This window comes from Meleagris gallopavo, chromosome 1 (assembly GCF_000146605.3).
Source record: "Meleagris gallopavo isolate NT-WF06-2002-E0010 breed Aviagen turkey brand Nicholas breeding stock chromosome 1, Turkey_5.1, whole genome shotgun sequence".
Taxonomy (NCBI): domain Eukaryota; kingdom Metazoa; phylum Chordata; class Aves; order Galliformes; family Phasianidae; genus Meleagris; species Meleagris gallopavo.
This window is the reverse complement of record NC_015011.2, coordinates 65,651,510-65,655,809: the sequence shown is the minus strand read 5'-3', so window position 1 is coordinate 65,655,809 and position 4,300 is coordinate 65,651,510.

Below are 4,300 nucleotides of genomic sequence, written 5' to 3'. Positions count from 1 at the left end.
CCGGTCCTCGGCTGCGTGAGGAGATAAAACGTGGGAGAGCGACAGCAGCTCCGATTGCTGGTTTGGAAAAAAGAGAAGTGGGACAGGTGGTTACACGTGTGAACAGAATTCCACTCCTGGACACGGCGTGTTGGTTTCAAACAAGAATAAACGTGAGGAAACGGTCACTTCCTCTGGGCGCTCACATTGAAGGAAGCAACCAGGGACAAATCTTGGCATCTCAGTACTGTTGTTCATCAGAGGCCCCTGAGGCCTCTGTATCCTATCCTCCCTTCACTCTTGTCACGTGTAGAGGAAGGACTACACACTACCTGCACATGAAACGGGGGTAGGACAAATTTTCCTAACGTTCTTTTATAATAGTATAGGTTCAGGGGACCTCTGCAGAGTGGCTGCTCTAACCAGTTGAAAATAGGGCCATAAATAAGTTATTTATGGCCAAAAAATCCACCTCCAAGCCTTGCATGGAAATCTATCTTCAGGCCCTGGCCTTCATGTTCATGTTCACCAGATTTGCTTGCCAAACCCCATTGGGCTGCATGAGGTTTGCCAGCCTACAGCTGCTGGCCTCTCAGGGAGAAAGAGTTGCCAAGAAATTTCCATGAAAGAAAGTCTATTACGTCGGCTTCATAAGTACTGAAAGGGAAAGAAAAACAAAAGAAAGATTAACAACAACAACAAAAAAAAAAAAAAAAAAAAGGACAGGAGAGGTACTATCTTGCCAGCTAAGTGGAAAAATCAACATTGGAAAAACAAAGTTAATCTGAAGACTAAACCATGTGGCACAGCCCCGGGAAAGGACAGTCCTTGTTACTGTCCCACACTTTCCTCAGCTACACTACCACTTCCCCAAGCAATGCTGCTTAAAGGCAGCTAGATCCTGCCAATACAGCAGCCCTGCTAAACCGGAGTGCACAGGCAATAACAAGGTGGGCTGTTGGTTATTTCAGAACTGACTCTTATTTCAGGAAATGGTTCATCTCTGCCCTAGTGTCAGAATGTCAAAAACCTGCTAGTTATTCAGAGCCACTTTGCACACACTGAACAAGACTCCATCTTTGACTGTATTCACTAACACACTCTGTGCTGTCTCTGTCTCACACAGTGACTCTATCCCAAAGCCATACTTTGCCATTCAGATAAGTGGGTGTGCAAACTAGACACACCTGTTGCAGCCTGCAAGCTCAGCTGATTGCCAGCAAGTGAGCTCTACACAAGATGCAAGAAAAGCATTTAGCACATACAAAGGAACTTGAGGGATGTAAACGTGACCTGAGGCATTATTAAAAGCAAACTCTAGACTTGGGAAACAGGTGATACAACAAATGGACACAGAAGAAAGGGCTGAGCTATCCACATCTACTGGGGAACAGGCAGTGCCTGTAATTCACTGCCGGTTTTTGCAAATTGAATAAATAAAAATGTCTTTAAAAACGCTACCCTTCAAGGGTGCCTGCAGGTGCCTGTAGACTGAGTGCTGGTGTCCTCTACTTTGGAGTTAGATGCTTACAGGTCCTTAGGCAGAGCCAGTAGTAGAGCAACACTACGAGCAAAGCTGACTCCACTCATGTCCTCAGCCCTCAGCAGATTTTCATCTTGACTTGTGGCTTAACCCTGCTGGCTGCTAGCACAACACTGATGCTCACTCACTCTGCACTCCCAGCAGGAGGGGGAAAGAATTGGAAGGGCAAAAGTCAGAAAACTCACGGGTTAAGATAGACAGTATAACAAGAGGGAAAAAAAAAGGGAGGAGAGGGGGTGTAGGGAAAAGCAAAAGAAATGAAGAAAAAAAGTGATACAAAACTATATCACTACAAGCTGATGCAGCAACCCTGATGAACTTCCCCTCAGCTTTAATTGTGTGATGCTGTGTGGTGGGGGATATCCCTCTTGGTCACTCTGGGTCAGCAGTTCTGGCTGTGCCCCCTCTCAGCTGCTTGCACACTCCAGCCTACTCACTGGCAGAGCAGAAGAGCACTGCTCAGTATTGACTACAACATTAGTGTGTTATCAACACTATTTTTCATCACAAATCCAAAACAGAGCACTATATGAGCTACTACAAAGAATATTAAGACTATACCAGTCAAAAGGGAGCACAGCAACAAAAAACTGTCAAGTCTGGACCCATTATCCACAGTAAGCTGAACTGCCATTTGCTTTCTTCTTGAGAAAGAATGCCAGTTTGTTCAAGGTATTTTGGAAACAGCCTCATTGTCTTTACTCATGCTTGGTTTCCTTTGGGAAACTTGGTCACACTGAGCAAAATTTGTTACTGCTCACATCTGCGTTGTGCATAACAATAATACGTCGCTTCTTGGCAGCTGCAGCTCTAGAAATTCAAGGCCAGCCTCTCTCTTGCAAATGATATCCTCAATGACACAACATGGTCCCAGACACAAATCATTGCAGACTCGTAATCCATCCAGAAAATCTTCTCCTTGGTGCAGAAAGATCAAGCATTTAAGTGTCTACTCCCACAATATGGAAATGAAGTTTAGCAGTGTTAAACTACATTAAAAACCAGCTGAAACCAGTTCTACATATCAATGATATACTTTTATTTAGTAATAATGTATTGTTTGTACTGATAACATCAAGAAGCATAACCACTTTGTCACATAGGTGAGGTTTCTTGGAGCTTTCTAATCTTGAAAGTAGTCCATCTCAACAGCATTGTCCAGTACAAAGCCAAAAAGTTACAATAATATAATTTTCAGGTAAGTCCACTGCATAGACAATATTCAGTTGTGCTTCTGTAAACCTGTTTGCATTAGGAATGCAAGAGACTTGCAAAGTCGCATTTAGAAGCAGCATCCCACTGCAAAACCTACCTCTGTTGGCCACATGATAGCATTTAATCTTTGGCAGGGCAATCAAATTTCTGCATCTTCTGCTTCAGGTTTCTAGAAATATCTATATCATAATACACAATTACTTGACAATTAATACAGTTGCTACTTCACTGAGTTAAAGCTTCATGGGTCATGCAGAGAGGTGACCTAGCTGAAGTAAAGGTAACCTGGATTTTCAAACATTCTTGCTAATGTCCCTCATAAAAACCTAGATACATTGCCATGAAATAAGGAAATGATCATTTAATAAATTAGTCACTGCCCACCATAACAGTGGGAGGTTACCAGTGTGCTGCCCAGAGGATTCATGCGTGTAATTTGTGTATTTATCTGTGAGAAGAGTAAATAGGAAGGTAGTGGTTTACTGAACTACTTACATTTACAGAAGTAAAAAAACAACAGTAGAAATATCTTGTATAATACTAACTAGGTAATAAAGCAGCAAGTAAATTTCAGAGTCAAATGCAAAATAAAAATACAGTTTGCACTTCTCTAATGGGGTCACAATTAGCTACTACAAGAAAGAGTAGTACTGGTTTTCTTTCTGGAACTAATTACAGGATCGCTTCTCTGACCTACTTCATCTACTTCTGTATGAACAACAGTTGTTGACAAAGCAATGAACGGAATGTTCAAAATAAGCTTTTCTTATTTCACAGAACAAAAGAAACAGATCACTGACAGCTTGAAATATTGTGGCTGAAGCGTCGTTGCATGCTGTCCTATTTCTATGCTCTTCCCAAGGCACCCACAATGTGCTACTGGCACAGATCTCATCCAACCTACTACCGTCAGTCTTCTCTGCAGAGAAGAGGTTGTTACACCTCTGAAACGTGAACAGTGCTCAACAAAACTTCTGATCTACAAAGGTGTTCTCTGAATGGAGGGTTCAAGAACCCTCTCTGGTGTTTTTGAAACTTTGTGCTAGAGGATTGATGTCATATCACATAGGAATCTGTATTTCTAACAGGAGATAGGAAGTAAGGCAGGCTGAAAACGATATATACGTACCATCAGCAGGTAAACTGTTAGATGTCAAACACACTCAAATGACTGTCTACTGCAGTAATTACTGCATGACCTTTCTTATGCTCTGAAATTGCTCTTTGCATTATAAGTCAAACAAAACCAGTAGGTAAAAGTACCCTACATTATCAGGAATAACTCATTCTCACAGATCAGGAGCAGGCTCTTCAGATTCCTTCAACGTGCCCACGATTAGCAAGGTCTATGATATTCTGAGGCAAATGACCAACTTTGCCAAACCAGAAAGGTGGGAGAAAGATTAATAAGATGATTATGTAACCTCAGAGTTAATTTTTAAAAATAATAGATGCAACTCTAGGAGAACAGGAGGTATTGCTGCTGGACATCCAACCTTCATTACATCATCTTCCATTTTCTTCCTTTTCTCCTTTGTTTTACAATAATATATAGCTTTTTTT